This window comes from Hyla sarda, chromosome 8 (genome assembly GCF_029499605.1).
Source record: "Hyla sarda isolate aHylSar1 chromosome 8, aHylSar1.hap1, whole genome shotgun sequence".
In the NCBI taxonomy this organism is placed as follows: Eukaryota; Metazoa; Chordata; class Amphibia; order Anura; family Hylidae; genus Hyla; species Hyla sarda.
Window position 1 is genome coordinate 37,014,597 of NC_079196.1, and position 21,965 is coordinate 37,036,561.

The 21,965-nt window shown below is 46.2% G+C and overlaps 1 long non-coding RNA gene across 2 annotated transcripts; it reads right to left on the reverse strand.

Moving 5' to 3' along the window:
* Window positions 1-999: 999 nt before the first annotated feature.
* LOC130284119 (uncharacterized) lies at window positions 1,000-21,692 on the reverse strand. Of its 2 annotated transcripts, none has more exons than XR_008846926.1 (6): window positions 21,565-21,692; window positions 15,600-16,471; window positions 11,148-11,222; window positions 9,153-9,217; window positions 8,701-8,899; window positions 1,000-1,318 (listed from the first exon to the last, which is right to left on the reverse strand). It is a non-coding gene; the product is annotated as an uncharacterized LOC130284119 (long non-coding RNA). The 2 variants fall into 2 exon arrangements; XR_008846927.1 differs by having other exon boundaries at window positions 9,153-9,220.
* Between the last annotated feature and the right edge of the window lie 273 nt (window positions 21,693-21,965).

The window sequence follows — 21,965 nt, forward strand, 5'->3', positions numbered from 1 at the left end:
CTACACACTCAATATCCCATATACATGAATGAAGCACACTTGGACATAATTGTGTTCATTTCTCACAAATACAGTGAACAACTTGAAATGTATTTATTTATTGAATTATATAATTATTTATTTATTTATTTATTCCCAGTGCAGGATTGTTACACTATACACTTAATATCCCATATAAATGAATGAAGCAAAAGTTGGACATAAATGTGTCAATTTCTCACGCATGCAATCGTATGTATTTCATTACTTATTTCTTTAATTAATTATTTATTTAATTATGAATTCATTAATTAATTAATTTATTTATCACCAGTGGCGGATTGTTACACTGTACACTTAATATTCCTATTCATTGTGTGCACACTTGAGGGTGTCCAGAGCATCCACGGAATTATCATTCATATCAGGTCAGGTTGCCAAATCCTTGTCTGATTACATGAAGGCAATAAGAGAATTGATCCTGCATTAATACCCATCAAATTGGTTTGTGCCATTAAAGCTCAATTTCAAATATTGCTGTTAGAGGTGGACCCCCCCCCCCCCCCCCCAATTCTATTCTACAGCATCTATCACTCTGGAGGAGACAAAGCCTATCAGTGCATTACATAGAAGGCTCATTGATTACATTTTTTTTGTAGGGGGAACAGTGTAATGCTTCATCTGGCCTGTGGTGGTGCTGCAGAGAAACAGAATAATTGCTATGGTAGTGTTTCCCAACCAGGGTGCCTCCAGCTGTTGCAAAACTACATCTCCCTGCATGTCTGGCATACTGGGAGTTGTAGTTGTGCAACTGCTGGAGGCACTCTGGTTTGGAAACACTGTGCCAGGTTCTTTCACATCTGATCACTAGGGGCTCCTAATTGGCTGCCTATTTGTTCTAGCACAGTGGTCTCCAAACTGCAGACCTCCAGATGTTGCAAAAACTATAACTCCCAGCATGCCCGGACAGCCGTTGGCTGTCCGGGCATGCTGGGAGTCGTAGTTTGGAAACATCTGGAGGTCAGCAGTTTGGAGAACTCTGTTTTAAAGCATCTGGAGGACCCTGTATATCTATTAATCGCCCAGATAGCCCATTGATTTTATGGAGGGCAGTGTAATAGTTAATTTTTTCCTATTTTTTAAACATACTATTAGAGGTGCCTACCCTCCATTCATTATAGTGCATTGGTCTCCAAACTGTGAACCTCCAACTACAACTCCCAGCATGCCCGGACGGCCGACAGCCTGTGATCAGCCTATCGTTGCAGGCACGGTTTTTACGGTCCCCGCTCACAATGATGGCTGCTGTCGGCCTGGGACTCGCAGCCATAATATGGCCCTAAAAAATATAAAAAAACAACTTAAAGTGTTAGCGCTGCATACTTACTCATCTCCATTAAAATGTAAAACACATTTGATGCATTTCCCAAATAGGTTTAATTGATCAGATCCCATTAATTTGGCCCCATAGACATCAGGATTATATCACAAGGTCTCTTAAAGGGGGTACTCCGGTGGAAAACAACTTTTTTTATTTATTTATATTTTTTTAATCAACCGGTGCCAGAAAGTTAAACAGATTTGTAAATCACTTCTATTTAAAAATCTTAATCCATCCAGTACTTATCAGCTGCTGTATGCTCCATGGGAAGTTCTTCTCTTTTTGAATTACTTTTCTGTCTGACCACAGTGCTCTCTGCTGACACATCTGTCCATGTCAGGAACTGTCCAGAGCAGGAGAGGTTTTTTTATGGGGATTTGCTCCTACTCTGGCAGTTCCTGACATGGACAGAGGTGTCAGCAGAGAGCACTGTGGTCAGACAGAAAAGAAATTCAAAAAGAAAAGAACTTCTCGATGAGCATACAGCAGCCGATAAGTACTGGAAGGATTAACATTTTTTAATAGAAGTAATTTGCAAATCTGTTTACCTTTCTGGCACCAGTCCACTGAAAATAAAATTATTTTTCACCGCAGTACCCCTTTAAATGGGCACTGTCAGATACAAAAACTTTTGATATGTTGTAAAGCATATATAACCAGTAGGTTTTGCAATTGCTTTCATTAGAAAATTTTCAGCATTTCATACTGAAAAATCCAGTCAAACAGCTGCCCCCCCCCCTGCCTGCTTGGACACATCCTAGTCCTGCTGTGTCCATGAGTCATCACCTATGTCATGGACACACTTCCTTGATTGACAGCTGTGAGAGCAGGGATCAGAGCTGGAGGAAAAATCCTCCCACTGTCAGCTTGTGTCCCGCTACTGTCAGTGAGGACATGCTAGGAGTTGTAGTTTTGCTAATGCTAGGGGAGATGTGAGTAGGCAGCATACTGAGGGAGGGGGCGGAGACCTGCACAGTGAGGCCACGCCCCCTCCCTTTGAGAAGAATTTAGACTAGTGAGCTAAATTAAAAGTGTAATAAAAAAATAAATAAAGGTGCTAGACACATAGAAATGATATGTACATGGTCAGGATTAGGTACTGAGTGATATATATGTAAAAAAATAAAATGTTGTTGGATCTGACGGGTACACTTTAAATATGTGCACCATTAAGGTATATATATGACTTCATATGGGGATCTAGTAAGACGAAATAACCATACACACTCTTCTATTTTAATGGAAGAATGCCCACTGATGTCTCAGTGAATGTGTCAGCTAGCGCAGCAAATGAAGTGTTAATAATTCCCGCAGCCTACAGTCAGTGTCAGCGCAGAGCAGTCAGACACAAAGGGTTGACAGTGTTTTAGGTTGCAGATGTAGTATTATCATTTTCTTTTTTTACCCAAATATTTGCATAGGTAATACCAAGGATGACTTCAGATTACCTGTGTGAGGATGTATTCATTTCACTCAAGTACATATTGTGCCTGTGCGTATTGTCCCATTCCCCCCCCCCCCCCCCCATATTGGAAATTCAATACATAGGATGGTTGCCAAATGGCAATGTGAAGGTGCTGGAGCATTGTCACGATGAAGGTTGGAGTCAAGTCCCTGGCCATGCTGACCCTAAGTGGTGAAGATGAATAGCAGGGGGGGTTGTTGTAATTAGAACAGTCAATCATATCATTTTAGGATAAAACAGTTCTCCAATAGGGGAGTCGAGGTGTCTGTCTAATGCATAAAGGCCGGTTTAATGGGCTCAGTCACCGCATTATGGATCTGGTTACATTTACATTATTCCTGCATATATATATATATATGTGTGTGAATCAGGTAGAAAAAAAAAAAAAAAAATATATATATATATATATATATATTTTTTTTAAAATACATAATAATAATAATAATATATATATATATATATATATATATATACATATATATATATATATACACACACACACACAATATATATATATATATATATATATATATATGTATATATATACACATTAGAGATGAGCGAACTTACAGTAAATTCGATTCGTCGCGAACTTCTCGGCTCGGCAGTTGATGACTTTTCCTGCATAAATTAGTTCAGCTTTCAGGTGCTCCCGTGGGCTGGAAAAGGTGGATACAGTCCTAGGAGACTCTTTCCTAGGACTGTATCCACCTTTTCCAGCCCACCGGAGCACCGGAAAGCTGAACTAATTTATGCAGGAAAAGTCAGCAACTGCCGAGCCGAGAAGTTCATGACGAATCGAATTTACTGTAAGTTCGCTCATCTCTAATACATATGCACAATATACATATATATATATATATATATATATATATATATATATATATATATAATGGGGGAGATTTATCAAAACTTGTCCCGAGGAAAAGTTGCCCATAGCAACCAATCAGATCGCTTCTTTCATTTTAAACAAGGCCTCTGCAAAATGAAAGAAGCGATCTGATTGGTTGCTATGGGCAACTGGGCAACTTTTCCTCTGGACAAGTTTTGATAAATCTCCCCCAATGTGTATATATATTTGTGTGTGTGTGTGTATATATATATATATATATATATATATATATATATATATATATATATATATTCAGGAGTAATTCAAATGTAACCAGATCCATAATGCGGTGACTGAGCCCATTAAACCGGCCTTGTTACAATGATATATATCCTGGTAATGTAAAAATTTAAGACATTGGATTTAATCATGAAAAAATTAATTAAAGGATCAGTATGAGCCTTATTGTAAGGATCCATAGAAGATGCAGTAATATAGTAAAATGCATTGGCCCAAAACTGTGGTCTGCAAACTGTGGCCTTCCAGATGTGGCAAAACTACAACTCCCAGCAAGCCCGGACAGCCATTGCTTATATATCGTGGTATCATGACACTTGCAGACAATTCTTCCATGCAAAAATGAATTGAGGTTCAGTATGAGCCTATAGCAGGCAATAGCCTTGTAGTAAGGATCCATATATGATGCAGTAATATAGTGAAGTCCATGGACCTATGGCAGTGCCGGTCCCAGCTTTCAAATATATTATTACAGGTGGATGCCCAGTTGTTCTAGCGCAGTGCTCTCCAAACTGTAGACCTCTAGATGTTGCAAAACTACAACTCCCAGCATGCCCGGACAGCCAACGGCTGTCCGGGCATGCTGGGAGTTGTAGTTTTGCAACAGCTGGAGCCAAACTGTTTGGGAAACACTGGTCTGGATTATGACACAATTCACACAAAAGTTCCATTAGTCACCCAACCCATTACATTTAAAGGAGTTGTCCAGGAATAGAAAACCAGAGCTAATTTCTTCTAAAAACAATGCCACCCCTGTCCTCAGGTTGTATGTGCAGCTCAGTTCAATTGAAGTCATCAGAGTCCAGTTGTCATACAACAAACAATTTGGGGACAGGGGTGGCGCTGTTTTTTGGAAGAAATTAGCTCCGGTTTGTATTCCTGGATAAGGGTATGTTCACACTGCGGAATTCTCGCCAAATTACGTGAGCGGAATTCCGCGAGTAGAATTCCGCACTGTGAATATTATCAGTGTGAATGGGTCTTCCGCGAGACCCGTTCACACTGCGGACAATTCCACCGCTGCAATTGTTCCGCGCAAAGAACATGCTCATTCTTTGCGTGGAATTCCGCGAGTACTGCATAGCCGTCAATGGTGACGGCGCAGTGCCCGCGGTCCTACCGCCGAAGTATCTTAAATCTAACTAATTAAATCAGAACTGTGTAATGCTTTTTTCCTCCTATGGGGGCACTGCTGGGAAATTTAACACTTGCTGCTAGACTCCATCACTGACTCCCGCTGATTTCTGGGGGTCGCAGCAGAGGAAAGCTGACGGCTGCCTGGGTATGCTTGGAATTATAGTTGTGCAACAGCTGGAGGCCCTCTGGTTGGGAAACATTGGCCTTAGTAAAGCTGGAATAACGCATGCAGTTTTTGGGGCAGATTTTGGTGCAGTTTATTAGTTAAAGGGGTTATCAAGAAAAAAAAAATAAAAAAAAAAATTAAATCAACTGGCTCCAAAAAGTTAAACAGATTTGTAAATGACTTCTGTTAAAAAAACCTTTATCCTTTCAGTACTTATGAGCTGCTGAAGTTGAGTTGTTCTTTTCTGTCTAAGTGCTCTCTGATGACACCTGTCTCGGGAACTGTCCAGAGTAGAAGCAAATCCCCATAGCAAACCTTTTCTACTCTGTGCAGTAGAGAGCACTGTTGTCAGACAGAAAAGAACAACTCAACTTCAGCAGCTGATAATTATTGGAAGGATTAAGATTTTTTAATAGTAGTAATTTACAAAGCTGTTTAACTTTCTGGAGCTAGTTTATATATAAAAAAAATATTTTTTCCTGGAATACCCCTTTAATTAAGCCACAGGCAGAAGTGGATCAAGCAAGAAGTGGGCTGGGAAAAAAATGCCCTAAAAAAATGCCATATTTGCTGCATGCCATTTTTTTGGGCCCAAAATTGCTGGGGCCAGATGGTATCTTCGAGTCAATAGGGAAATATAAAACACCAAACTCGGCTAAAAAAACAAAACAGAGCTGATTTCTTTCATAAACAGCGCCAACCCTGTCCTCAAGGTGTGTGTGGAATTACTCAGCTCCATTCACTTCAACAGAAGTCAGCTGCAATACCACACACAACCTGAGGACAGGGGTGGTGCTGTTTTTGGAAGAAAATAAACTCTGCTTTTCAAATCCTGGATAACCCATATCAAGTGCCAACTACAATGTGAATGAGCCTATAAACAGTGCTGGGTCTGCCTATAGGCAAAATAGGCAGCTGTCTAGAGCGCCATCTTGATGGGGGCACCACTCTGCAAGTAAGTTAGTGGCCAGCTAGCATTGAAGCCCCCGCTCACCCAAAGCACCTGCCCAGCCAGTACCACTGTGTCACCCCAGTAGTATGGTAATTACATAAGGAGGAGGTTTGTTACAGTGTGTCACCTCAGTAGTAAGGAGATTATATGAGGAGGAGGTTTGTTACAGTGTGTCACCCCAGTAGTAAGGAGATTACATGAGGAGGAGTTTTGCTACAGTGTGTCACCCCAGTAGTAATGAGATTACATGAGGAGGAGGTTTGTTACAGTGTGTCACCCCAGTAGTAAGGTGGGGTGTGTCAAAGGGCGGAGCCAAAGGGTGGGGTCAAGAGGTGGCAAAAATAGGGTGGCAAAAATCCTTGCACCAGCCCTGCCTATAAACAACTAGGCAATGATGCATTTCAGAATCCCGTAGAACTACAAATTCCAGCATTCCCTGCCTACTAGTGATATGCTGAGAACAATGCTGTGAGCCACTCTTTATATACTGTTCATAATTGTTCTCTTCAGGTACAAACATAGAGGAAGTCGAGATGGCTCATGCAGCGTACGAAACCACGTTTCTCACCTACACCAGTTCTTGTTCACACATACGAGTATCCACACTGACGTAGAGTTTCTCAGAGAGGTGGTACGACTATTTCTGTCTTGGTGCGTTGGCCCACGGTGGAAATTTGGTAGCCCACCACAGATACATCTGCAGAGGCTCAGGGTGCAGAAGCTTTAAAGTATGTAGCTTGAGTAGCAATTCCCATATACAGTGTTTCCCAATCAGGGTGCCTCCAGCTGTTGCAAAACTTCAACTCCCAGCATGCCCGGACAGGCAACGGCTGTCCGGGCATGCTGGGATTTGTAGTTTTGCAACAGCTGGAGGTCCACAGATGGAAGCCTACTGTCATAGACCTTACAGCTTTATATACAGAAGTGTCATGTGGGCGGGGCGTCCAGCAATGATGTCTACAGCTACAGCCAATCGCTGCAGGATTTTAAAAAATTTTTTACTTTTCGCCGACCAAATACTCACAGAACCCGAAAGAAAAAAAAAAATTAGGAAGAATGTCTATAATGACAGGACAAGATATTCCTATTTTGTAAATATTTATGAAAAATATTTATCCTTATTTATATTTATGCATTTATCATCTTTATTATGTATATTTATTTATATTTACGTATTTATTATCTTTATTATGTATATTTATTTATGTATTTATTATCTTTATTATGTATATTTATTTATATTTATTGTCCCTGATTTACTATTGTAAAACTGACCTGTGTTGTCTGGTTGTGTGCGCCCGAATTGTGGCTGTGCCAGAATTCGCGCCAATAAATGTAAAAACCCAACTATCCATTTTACTCATAAAACCCATGCAAAAGAGGTGTGTCTGTTGGGGAAAGGGGCGTGGTCGCCAAAAGGGGGCGTGTCCCTGACATTTTAAAAAAATCAGGCGCAACTCTGATTGGAAGCTTTGAGCAGGTATCTTTTCTGTAGGTGCGCCGGGAGCAGCTGGCCGTCGGTCTCGTCCGAGACGGTTGGTGCGATCCTGTAGCGTGTGTGGGAGGTAGGAATCCCGGTAAGGGTCTCCTATCCTTCCCGTGGGTAACAATTTCGGGGCTGCAGCGGCGGGGTGAAATTATCAATCGGAGATAGTGCAGAAGATGATAACTTTTTATAGTATAGTCATAAAAAGTATCTGTGTCGGATGGACAACGCGTTTCGGAGGGGCTCCCTCCTTCGTCAGGACCTTCCTTAATTCTTCCAGTACTTATTAGCTGCTGAATACTACAGAGGAAATTCTTTTCTTTTTAGAACACAGAGCTCTCTGCTGACATCATGAGCACAGAGCTCTCTGCTGACATCATGACCACAGTGCTCTCTGCTGACACTTCTGTCCATTTTAGGAACTGTCCAGAGCAGCAAATGTTTGCTATGGGGATTTTCTCCTACTCTGGACAGTTCTTAAAATAGACAGAGATGTCAGCAGAGAGCTTTGTGTTCCAAAAAGAAAATAATTTCCTCTGTAGTATTCAGCAGCTAATAAGTACTGGAAGGATTAAGTTTTTTTTTTTTTTTTTTTAATAAAAGTAATTTACAAATCTGTTTAACTTTCTGGCACTAGTTGATTTAAAAAAAATAAAAAATAAAGTTTTCCAATTCATTTTCGAGAGGTTTCCGCAGAAAGAACTGACACGTCAGTTCTTTCTGCGGAGGCCTTAATCGGGATTTCTGTGTCAGATGTTTCCACAGTGTGTACGGTGCAGCAGAATCCCATTGAAAACAATGGGTCTCTGTTGCAACGGAATTTCCGAGCGTGATTTGTTTTGCCGGATTACGTTCTGAAATTCCATGGTGCGCACTTGGCCTTTGAGGGCAACAGAACACACTACGCGGTTGCGTTACAGTTGGCGTGTCCGGGCATGCTGGGAGTTGTAGTGGACCACAGGTTGGACACCCTTGCGATAAACTTTACATTGAAGTCAGTCATACCTGCCAATTTTACATGTTTATGGGATATTCTCATCTGCCCTCAAATGGCAGACGTTGGTTTTTTGATATTCTTGACCCTTTTGTTCTTGGGGGGAGACAAGCCCCATCCAGGAGTCCCATTTAGTTGCACACAGGAGAGATAACAATTGTTTGGCCGACAGCTGTAGGAAAAGTGTGTCTAGCTTTAGTACCGAGGAATCTATAGGGTTAAAATAAATAAACAATTAAATGTAAAAATATATAAATAAATAGATAAATAAATAAACAAATCAATAAATAAATAGATAAATAAACAGCAAGGAAAAATTGCAGCACTCCAAATTCAGATGCAAAAAAGTGTTGGATTTATTAGCCTGGCGGCATTGCCGCCAGGCTAATAAATCCAACACTTTTTTGCATCTGAATTTGGAGTCCTGCAATTTTTCCTTGCTGTGTACCTTTTGACCGGTTACCTGGGACTACGAATTGCTGGCACCCATCACTATTTTTTCTTCTTTTTGGTTGTGCTGCTCCATATCTACTTTATATAAATAAACAGATAGATAAATATATAAATAAATAAATAGACAGATACATTTTTTTTTTTTTTACAAATAAATAGCTAAATAAATAGACAGATAAATAAATAAAAACAAATAAATAAATAAATAAATATATATATATATATATGCAGGTAGAAAAAACAGACATGGTCGCACATCTACATATTGTGTTTTGATCTAATTGCTTCTCAGCATAAATTCAAAAACTAACAGGTTGTTAGTATACATTTTGATCAAAAGGTACAAGCCCACTCGCCACGTCAAGGCCACCTAATTTGAGTGGGTCCCTAACATCCCTAGTATAAAATGGCCTAGCACTGGGCGGCGACCACCATCGCCGTGACACCAGTGCCCACAGGGGGAACGGCCCACTGGCAGAGCAGCCCCAATGCCACTCAAACCAGTCCATGGGTCGCATCTCCCCGCAGACACAGCGCCACGGCAGCAACGGACGCCGCACAGCACCACACCAGTGTGAACAGGGTGTAAAAGCTCACTTACCATGCGCTCCCAGTCAGACTGGGAGGCTGCTAGGAAAGAAAAGGCCCTTGTGTAGCTAACTACTACTTATATAGGGTTGGGCGGAGGGGGTGGGGCAGAGTGCAGACAACATGTTAAAACAAAAAAAAGGAGGGGATAGGAAACACAATGGTGTGGTGCTGTGCGGCGTCCGTTGCTGCCGTGGCGCCGTGTCTGTGGGGAGGTGCGACCCATGGACTGGTTTGAGTGGCATTGGGGCCGCTCTGCCAGTGGGTCGTTCCCCCTGTGGGCACTGGTGTCGCGGCGGTGGGACCCACTCAAATTAGGTGGCCTTGTACCTTTTGATCAAAATGTATACTAACTACCTGTTAGTTTTTGAATTTATGCTGAGAAGCAATTAGATCAAAACACAATATGTAGATGTGCAACCATGTTTTTTTTCTACCTGAATTTATATATATATATATATATATATATATAGATATGAAAATAGATAAATCGAAAGATAAATAGTAGACAAGATAGCCCTCTCGCTTGTGACCTTTGGATTTATTTTGCGCCTCGCGATGCATTGTAAACTGGTCTAAGAAGTGACACTCGTTCCACTAGGCTTTAATGCGATAATGAAGAAGTGCATTATGGATCTCAATAGAACCTTCCACTTCAATCCATCGGAGACGTTCCCTCTCAGGCCTGATCGTTGCTCTCCGGGGACATCCACTTCATGCAGCCAACAGGTGTATATTTAGAGTAATAGGGCCGGCTGTGTTTCTATTCCCATTCATGTCTGAGGAGCACAAAGCTATAGCTATATCTTCAGTCCCGATCAATACCTTCCCTGAAGACAAGGCCATAGATCTAGGTACAGTGTGTTGTGTAATGTCTTCAGAAGAAAAAAACACTATAAAGTCCTGTATTTTGTAGCTAATTATGATGCATGATATAGAGCAGCGGGGCCCGTGCGATGTGCCACCACCATAATGAGGAAGGGTTAAGGTTATTAACATCTAGGATCAAAGGACAATCTGAGGAAATAGAGACTATTTGGAAGGGGGGGGGGATGGGGGGACGTTCGCCCGAGAAGTTTCCATAATAATGAAAATAATCCCGCTCGCTGAGAAGAGCAACGTTGTATACTTAACCCATTACTTGCTCGTATTATTGGATTAATGATGAACATGACCTGAGGTTGTTCCCATTATCCGCAGCAGAAATAGACCATCGGTGCGGAATATGCAGCTACGTCAAGTCAGGAATTACTCTATTTGTTCTTATTAAGTCTTCATCGAGAATTGTTTACATAGGAAAATGCTCCAAACGCTGCGCCCAGTGATACAACGAAGCCTCATATAGGATAGGAGAATGCTAGTACTTGTCATATATACACACCTATACCTATGTATCTTTAACTTGGAACATACTTACCCCCCTACCCTTATGGTCCTCTCCTGATCTATACCCTCTGGCTGGGAACTAGCAGCCTCTTTCTTCTTAAGGATCCTGGTGATTAGAAGACATGTAATCAGTAAGTGCCACCAGAACTCCATATATCAGTAAGTGCCACCAGACCTCTATATATCAGAAAGTGCCACCAGACCTCCATATATCAGTAAGTACCACCAGACCTCTATATATCAGTAAGTGCCACCAGAACTCCATATATCAGAAAGTGCCACCAAACCTCCATATATCAGAAAGTGCCACCAGACCTCCATATATCAGTAAGTGCCACCAGACCTCCATATATCAGTAAGTGCCACCAGAACTCCATATATCAGTAAGTGCCACCAGAACTCCATATATCAGTAAGTGCCACTAGACCTCCATATATCAGTAAGTACCACCAGAACTCCATATATCAGAAAGTGCCACCAGACCTCCATATATCAGTAAGTGCCACCAGACCTCTATATATCAGTAAGTGCCACCAGAACTCCATATATCAGTAAGTACCACCAGAACTCCATATATCAGTAAGTGCCACCAGACCTCCATATATCAGTAAATGCCACCAGACCTCCATATATCAGTAAGTGCCACCAGACCTCCATATATCAGAAAGTGCCACCAGACCTCCATATATCAGTAAGTGCCAACAGACCTCCATATATCAGTAAGTGCCACCAGACCTCCATATATCAGTAAGTACCACCAGACCTCCATATATATCAGTAAGTACCACCAGACCTCCATATATCAGAAAGTGCCACCAGACCTCCATATATCAGTAAGTGCCAACAGACCTCAATATATCAGTAAGTGCCAACAGACCTCTATATATCAGTAAGTGCCACCAGACCTCCATATATTAGAAAGTACCACCAGACCTCCATATATCAGTAAGTGCCACCAGACCTCCATATATCAGTAAGTGCCACCAGACCTCTATATATCAGTAAGTGCCACCAGACCTGTATATATTAGTAAGTGCCACCAGACCTTCATATATCAATAAGTACCATCAGACCTCGATATATCAGTAAGTGCCACCAGACCTCCATATATGAGTAAGTGCCACCAGACCTTCATATATCAATAAGTACCACCAGACCCTAATATATCAGTAAGTACCACCAGACCTCCATATATGAGTAAGTGCCACCAGACCTCCATATATCAGTAAGTGCCACCAGACCTCTATATATCAGTAAGTGCCACCAGATCTCCATATATCAGTAAGTAACACCAGACCTCCATATATCAGTAAGTGCCACCAGACATCCATATATCAGTAAGCGCCACCAGACCTCCATATATCAGTAAGTGCCACCAGACCTCCATATATTAGTAAGTATATGACAGCAGCATCTAATGGGAGCTTTAAACTATCCCTGGTGGTCTAGTGGGGTGGATCGCTGACGGTGGAGGTAGGCGGAGGGCTTACCTTTCCTTCTGTCCCGTTCCTGTCTCTGCATTTGATACAGCCTGGCAGCACCAGGCTCTATCAAATGATCGCAGAGCACACAGATAAATGAAGTTCTATGGAACTTCATTGATCTGTGTGAGGAATCTACTGATTCCTTCTAAAAGTCCCCTGAGGGACCAATAAAGTGTAAAAAAAAAAAAATGTTTCATAAAGGTTTAAAAAAAAAAATTCACACATTAACCCTTTCCATATTTAAAGTTCAAATCACCCCACCCCCTTTTCCCATTTACCATATAAAAAAAAACATTTAAACATAATAAAAATAAACATATTAGGTATTGCCGCATGCGTAATTGTCCAGCTTTTAAAATATAACATTATTAATCCCATATGGTAAATGGCGTAAAAGTAAAAAAAAAAAAAAAAAATCCCCAGAATTGCGTTTTTTTTATTATGTCCTCCTGCTATGCAATGGCATAGTACTTTTTTATTTTTCACTTTTTTTTGGGATGGGGGCAGCATTTCACTCCTGGACCCAGACAGCACAATGTCTTGGGTTGGCCATACACATACCATACACATGGTGATCTTGGTTGTTCAGTGTTTCTGCACAGCGGACAGGGGAACGCAGCAAGCTGCGTTCCCCTGTCCGCTGTGCAGAAACAATGGACGTTGGATGCCATACAACTGATGACAACTTGTCATCAGTTCTGGCATCAGTTGGGTCTACATTTAGGCTTGTTCACCTATGCTGGACATATGTGAACCTAGCCTAAGAGAGAGAAATTGGGTATCTTGTTGGGGAGATAAGGCTAGGTTCACATCCGCATTGGAGTACCTATTGCAAATTCCATTTAAACAAAAACAGTATACAGTTTTTTTGTCACTCAATTGTTAAAACCAATATAAAAAGTTGAGGTGTAGACCTGGCCTAAATTGCAGAAAATTTTGGTCATGCAACATCTCATAACATCACATGAAATTTAGCACATTAAACATTATGAAATGTTACATGACATAAGTCTTCTTAGGGCCCAGCCTTGGAGGGCCTGATGTAAAATTAAAGGGAGTTCTCCAATTTACATACAAATTACACCAAAGGGGTGTAAAATAATACATTATAGCACAGTGTGCTCCAGCCTTATGCCTTGCTCTAGTTAGGTTGGTGATGCACTCTCCCTGCTCTGCTGATGATGTTCCCAACCCGATGCAGCCTCACTGGTTAAGGTAAGATGAATCAATCAATAGAGCGGAATGTTAGCGTAGCATGTGGTACAGTGTATAGCTTAGGGAACCTGTGCTGTATATGTACTGTCATGCTTTGTGTGACTGTAATTTATTGTATCACTTTTAATGACGACTGAATGATCAATCAATATTATCTATCTATCTATCTATCTATCTATATATATATATATATATATATATATATATATAATATATAGATAGATATAATCAGCAGAGCAGGGAGGGGGGGGGGGGGGGGGGGGGGAGAATAACCACTGCCAGAGAAGTTCAGCCTATATCTATGGAGTGAACATATGGGATATTTCTAAAGGTGCATATACAACTTCAATAGCTATTGGCGAAAAGTTTTGTATGGCCCACAGCTAGAGAGCTGTAGTCCATGGGCTCAAGTCCTGAAGGAACGCATGGAAACGGAGTTCCTGCATTTTTTCCCTAGCAGGAACACTATTCCCATTAGCGGGAGTCCTACAGGACCAGTCCTTGAGTGAAAATCTTGGGTAAGTTCCCACACATTTTTTCCCCAGTACTTGACCCCTCTGTGGGCCGAACAAAACTTTTCACCTACAGCTGTTGAAGTTTCATGGGCACCTTTCGAAATTCACAGCATATCCCATATGTTCATCCTATAAACACAGGCTGAACTTCTCTGGCAAAACTGATGGCTATTCAAGGGGTCCTCAAACTTTTTAAACGGGGGGCCAGTTCACGGTATACTTCTCCACATTGGGTGCAGTATAGTTCCCCCACATTAGGTGCAGTATAGTTCCCCCACATTAGGTGCAGTATAGATCCCCACATTAGGTGCAGTATAGTTCCCCCACATTAGGTGCAGTATGTTCCCCACATTAGGTGCAGTATAGCTCCCCACATTAGGTGCAGTATAGTTCCCCCACATTAGGTGCTGTATAGCTTCCCACATTAGGTGCAGTATAGTTCCCCCACATTAGGTGCAGTACAGTTCCCCACATTAGTTGCAGTATACTTCCCCACATTAGGTGCAGTATGTTCCCCACATTAGGTGCAGTATAGCTCCCCACATTAGGTGCAGTATAGCTCTCCACATTAGGTGCAGTATAGTTCCCCCACATTAGGTGCAGTATAGTTCCCCCACATTAGGTGCAGTATAGTTCCCCCACATTAGGTGCAGTATGTTCCCCACATTAGGTACAGTATAGCTCCCCACATTAGGTACAGTATAGTTCCCCACATTAGGTGCAGTATAGTTCCCCCCACATTAGGTGCAGTATAGTTCCCCCACATTAGGTGCATTATAGTTCCCCCACCACATTAGGTGCAGTATAGTTCCCCCACATTAGGTGCAGTATAGTTCCCCCACAATAGGTGCAGTATAGTTCCCCACATTAGGTGCAGTATAGTTCCCCCACATTAGGTGCAGTATGTTCCCCCACATTAGGTGCAGTATAGTTCCCCCACATTAGGTGCAGTATAGTTCCCCACATTAGGTGCAGTATAGTTCCCCCACATTAGGTGCAGTATGTTCCCCCACATTAGGTGCAGTATAGTTCCCCACATTAGGTGCAGTATGTTCCCCCACATTAGGTGCAGTATGTTCCCCCACATTAGGTGCAGTATGTTACCCCACAGACATACAGCCTCCAGCCATATACAGTGTATATTCCTATGTTCTGCCCCACCTCAGTGCTCCGACCACCACTCCTCCGGTCTGGATATAGCAGTAAGTCCCGGGACCGAAGGAGCGGTGGTCGGAGCACTGAAGTTGATGTGCCGCTGGTAACACTTACCAAGCTGGCCAGCGCATTTCCTCATCGCTGCTCCGCTCCTCCAAGCTCCATTGCTATGGGCGCATGCACGGGACGTCAGTGAGGTCCCTGCGTGTGCCAACTTCCCGGAGGCCCCTAAGCAAATGCAGGGCCGCCAAGAGTGCATCCCTGTGTCCCGAAAACATCTTTCGGGACACAGGTGTGTCCATAGGCAGCGGAAGGCCGGATAAATGTCCTTGGCGGGCCGCATGTGGCCTGCGGCCTGTAGTTTGAGGACCCCTGGCCTATTCCAGAAGTCCTCTTACAGTTTAGACAGCTGAGTGGTTCTGATGCCCTTGGTGGCTTTGGCCCAACAAAAGTTATGGGTTCTTGAAATCCAACTTGTCCAATCCATCTGCATCTTCTATAGGTGTCCACCATACAGATTAGATCAGCGTTTTCTAACCAGTGTGCCGAAGACTGTCTGGGCATACTGGGAGTTGTAGTTTTGCAACAGCTGGAGGCGCCTTGCTTGGGAAACACTGTACTAGTTGGGAGCCTGGTCATACTCTTCTCTAGATGTCCTACAAGGGCGGCCACCCCAATCATCTCTGACACCATGGTACAGGATGTAGCATAGAGATGTGAGTGCCATGTTCTCTGGGCACAGGGGCAGAGACGTGGTAACTTTGGGGCGGTGGGCAGTGTGATCTGCTGCTAAATCTTAGATGAAGTTCTGACTATTCCCTCCTCATGGAGCTGTCATTCTTCCCCAGATCTAACCAGTCTTCTTCTGTTCTCCTGATGGGGGCTCTGATAGGGAAAGGGCAGAGGGGGCAGGAGATCAGAGGAGGCCTGGGGGCATCTTTCCAGGAAACCTATGGTGCTTATCCTTTATGATGATGGTGTCTGTGCTATAAGAAGATACAATGTGATCAGTGAGAGAACAAGTTGTAATACAATAACTTTCTATACGATCAGATCGGTTACAATGTGGTCCCAGTGTGTCCGGGTGAGGGTGTCCCCGGGGCAGCTCTTTATACATCACCCGGTTATTCTTCCGTGCGGAGGGGGAGGGCGGCTCGTCCACCATAACTTTCCCAGGCTGCGCACACACAGGGCGGGCACAGGGTGACGGGCGGACCCGCTGCCTCCAACGAAAGGGAAAAAGTGATCGGGGACGGAAGAATGGCGTGTGACGCAGGGGGCGCAGCCATTGACGCAACCGGGCGTCTGGGCCAAAAATAGCACGACCGCCCACTCACCCTCCACCCCGCCACAGTGCACCGCACACCCGGGGGCTGAGCCTGGGGTCTCCCCGGCCTGAGAGGAGGGAACGCTGCACTACTGCCGGGGAACTGATGGGGCTGGGCATTGGGGCAGACTGCACTACTGTAGGGGAACTGATCGGGCTGGGCATAGGGGCACACTGCACTACTGCCGGGGAACTGATCGGGATGGGCATAGGGGCAGACTGCACTACTGCAGGGGAACTGATCGGGCTGGGCATAGGGGCAGACTGCACTACTGCCGGGGAACTGATGGGGCTGGGCATTGGGGCACACTGCACTACTGCCGGGGAACTGATAGGGATGGGCATAGGGGCAGACTGCACTACTGCCGGGGAACTGATCGGGATGGGCATAGGGGCAGACTGCACTACTGCCGGGGAACTGATCGGGCTGGGCATTGGGGCAGACTGCACTACTGTAGGGGAACTGATCGGGCTGGGCATAGGGGCACACTGCACTACTACAGCCAGGGGATATGATCGGGCTGGGCATAGGGGCACACTGCACTACTGTAGGGGAACTGATCGGGCTGGGCATAGGGGCAGACTGCACTACTGCCGGGGAACTGATAGGGATGGGCATAGGGGCAGACTGCACTACTGCCGGGGAACTGATCGGGATGGGCATAGGGGCAGACTGCACTACTGCCGGGGAACTGATCGGGCTGGGCATTGGGGCAGACTGCACTACTGTAGGGGAACTGATCGGGCTGGGCATAGGGGCACACTGCACTACTACAGCCAGGGGATATGATCGGGCTGGGCATAGGGGCACACTGCACTACTGTAGGGGAACTGATCGGGCTGGGCATAGGGGCAGACTGCACTACTGCCGGGGAACTGATCGGGCTGGGCATAGGGGCAGACTGCACTACTGCCGGGGAACTGATTGGGCTGGGCATAGGGGCAGACTGCACTACTGCCGGGGAACTGATCAGGATGGGCATAGGGGCAGACTGCACTACTGTCAGGGAACTGATCGGGATGGGCATAGTGGCACACTGCACTACTGTCAGGGAACTGATCGGGATGGGCATAGGGGCAGACTGCACTACTGTCAGGGAACTGATCGGGATGGGCATAGGGGCAGACTGCACTACTGCCGGGGAACTGATCAGGATGGGCATAGGGGCAGACTGCACTACTGTCAGGGAACTGATCGGGATGGGCATAGGGGCACACTGCACTACTGTCAGGGAACTGATTGGGATGGGCATAGGGGCACACTGCACTACTGTCAGGGAACTGATCGGGCTGGGCATAGGGGCAGACTGCACTACTGCCGGGGAACTGATCGGGCTGGGCATAGGGGCAGACTGCACTACTGCCGGGGAACTGATCAGGATGGGCATAGGGGCAGACTGCACTACTGTCAGGGAACTGATCGGGATGGGCATAGTGGCACACTGCACTACTGTCAGGGAACTGATCGGGATGGGCATAGGGGCAGACTGCACTACTGTCAGGGAACTGATCGGGATGGGCATAGGGGCAGACTGCACTACTGCCGGGGAACTGATCAGGATGGGCATAGGGGCAGACTGCACTACTGTCAGGGAACTGATCGGGATGGGCATAGGGGCACACTGCACTACTGTCAGGGAACTGATCGGGATGGGCATAGGGGCACACTGCACTACTGTCAGGGAACTGATTGGGATGGGCATAGGGGCACACTGCACTACTGTCAGGGAACTGATCGGGATGGGCATAGGGGCACACTGCACTACTGCCGGGGATATGATCGGGCTGGGCATAGGGGCACACTGCACTACTACAGCCAGGGGATATGATCGGGCTGGGCATTGGGGCACACTGCACTACTGTAGGGGAACTGATCGGGCTGGGCATAGGGGCAGACTGCACTACTGCCGGGGAACTGATCGGGCTGGGCATTGGGGCACACTGCACTACTGTAGGGGAACTGATCGGGCTGGGCATAGGGGCAGACTGCACTACTGCCGGGGAACTGATCGGGCTGGGCATAGGGGCAGACTGCACTACTGCCGGGGAACTGATCAGGATGGGCATAGGGGCAGACTGCACTACTGTCAGGGAACTGATCGGGATGGGCATAGGGGCACACTGCACTACTGTCAGGGAACTGATCGGGATGGGCATAGGGGCAGACTGCACTACTGTCAGGGAACTGATCGGGATGGGCATAGGGGCACACTGCACTACTGTCAGGGAACTGATCGGGATGGGCATAGGGGCACACTGCACTACTGTCAGGGAACTGATCGGGATGGGCATAGGGGCACACTGCACTACTGTCAGGGAACTGATTGGGATGGGCATAGGGGCACACTGCACTACTGTCAGGGAACTGATCGGGATGGGCATAGGGGCACACTGCACTACTGCCGGGGATATGATCGGGCTGGGCATAGGGGCACACTGCACTACTACAGCCAGGGGATATGATCGGGCTGGGCATAGGGGCACACTGCACTACTGCCGGGGAACTGATCGGGATGGGCATAGGGGCACACTGCACTACTGTAGGGGAACTGATCGGGCTGGGCATAGGGGCAGACTGCACTACTGCCGGGGAACTGATCTGGCTGGGCATAGGGGCAGACTGCACTACTGCCGGGGGATATGATCGGGCTGGGCATTGGGGCACACTGCACTACTGCCGGGTAACTGATCGGGCTGGGCATAGGGGCAGACTGCACTACTGCCGGGGAACTGATCAGGCTGGGCATAGGGGCAGACTGCACTACTGCCGGGGAACTGATCGGGCTGGGCATAGGGGCAGACTGCACTACTGCCGGGGAACTGATCGGGATGGGCATAGGGGCAGACTGCACTACTGTCAGGGAACTGATCGGGATGGGCATAGGGGCACACTGCACTACTGTCAGGGAACTGATTGGGATGGGCATAGGGGCACACTGCACTACTGTCAGGGAACTGATCGGGATGGGCATAGGGGCACACTGCACTACTGTCAGGGAACTGATCGGGATGGGCATAGGGGCACACTGCACTACTGCCGGGGATATGATCGGGCTGGGCATAGGGGCACACTGCACTACTACAGCCAGGGGATATGATCGGGCTGGGCATAGGGGCACACTGCACTACTGCCGGGGAACTGATCGGGATGGGCATAGGGGCACACTGCACTACTGTAGGGGAACTGATCGGGCTGGGCATAGGGGCAGACTGCACTACTGCCGGGGAACTGATCGGGCTGGGCATAGGGGCAGACTGCACTACTGCCGGGGGATATGATCGGGCTGGGCATTGGGGCACACTGCACTACTGCCGGGTAACTGATCGGGCTGGGCATAGGGGCAGACTGCACTACTGCCGGGGAACTGATCAGGCTGGGCATAGGGGCAGACTGCACTACTGCCGGGGAACTGATCGAGCTGGGCATAGGGGCAGACTGCACTACTGCCGGGGAACTGATCAGGATGGGCATAGGGCCAGACTGCACTACTGTCAGGGAACTGATCGGGATGGGCATAGGGGCACACTGCACTACTGTCAGGGAACTGATTGGGATGGGCATAGGGGCACACTGCACTACTGTCAGGGAACTGATCGGGATGGGCATAGGGGCACACTGCACTACTGCCGGGGATATGATCGGGCTGGGCATAGGGGCACACTGCACTACTACAGCCAGGGGATATGATCGGGCTGGGCATAGGGGCACACTGCACTACTGTAGGGGGATATGATCAGGATGGGCATTGGGGCACACTGCACTACTGCCGGGGAACTGATCGGGATGGGCATAGGGGCACACTGCACTACTGCCGGGGATATGATGGGGCTGGGCATAGGGGCACACTGCACTACTGTCGGGGAACTGATCAGGCTGGGCATAGGGGCACACTGCACTACTGCCGGGGAACTGATCGGGCTGGGCATAGGGGCACACTGCACTACTGCCGGGGGATATGATCGGGCTGGGCATAGGTGCACACTGCACTACTGCCAGGGGATATGATGGGCCTGGGCATAGGGGCACACTGCACTACTGCCGGGGGATGTGATGGGGCTGGGGATAGGGGCACACTGCACTACTGCCGGGGGATATGATCAGGCTGGGCATAGGGGCATACTGCACTACTGCCGGGGGATATGAACGGGCTGGGCATAGGGGCACACTGCACTACTGCTGGATAGCTGGCTAGATTCAGACTAGAGGAAAGTTGCACCACTGCTGTCCTAAGAAATAGCTTGGGCATGGGGGCGCTGTGTACTGGTGCCAGGCAGCTGGGGGCGCACTGTACTACTGCTTGGTGGGTTGAGGTTGTGCCCTTCTGCTCCCCTTTATCCTATCTCGCAGGTGACCAGGAGTTTAGTTCAACATCTCCAAACTTTGGTTACAGAGTAAGGTCTCTGATACAAGTATATTGGGAATGACATGTGTCCGGCTTATGTGAACCCAGCCTAAATCTCTGCGCAACTGATGCCACAACAGATAACAACATCAGCATCAGTTGTCATCAGTTGTGTAGCATCCGGCATCTATTGTTTCTGAACTCCGTAAGCTGCGTTCCCCTATCGGGTGCCTTCTGTCGTGTCCAACCAGAGATGTCGGATGTTTACACTGAGATGCCAGATGAATGTGGACTGTCCTATTCTAATGAATGCGATCAGTTCTAGGCTGGCGTCATTTTTCCCTCCGAGGCCGGACATATGTGAATGAACCCTAATACTGAAGTGTAATTGTTTGTTTTCCGGACTCACCCCACTTGACCATAGGTCTCATGACTTGAACTTATAACATTATAGGGACCATTAGATCTGCTGTCAGACCAGGACTTTGGCCTTCATACACATTGGGGGAGATTTATCAAAACCTGTGCAGAGGAAAAGTTGCCCAGTTGCCCATAGCAACCAATCAGATCGCTTCTTTCATTTTGCAGAGGCCTTGTTAAAAATGAAAGTAGCGATCTGATTGGTTGCTATGGGCAACTGGGCAACTTTTCCTTTGCACAGGTTTTGATAAATCTCCCACATTATGTCTATTTGAGGCCTTACTGCATAGATCATTTCAAGGCAAGACAAAGCATATTTTGCTTGTTTATTATGTAATTTATACAGAATACAGTGGTCCCTCAACATACAATGGTAATCCGTTCCAAATG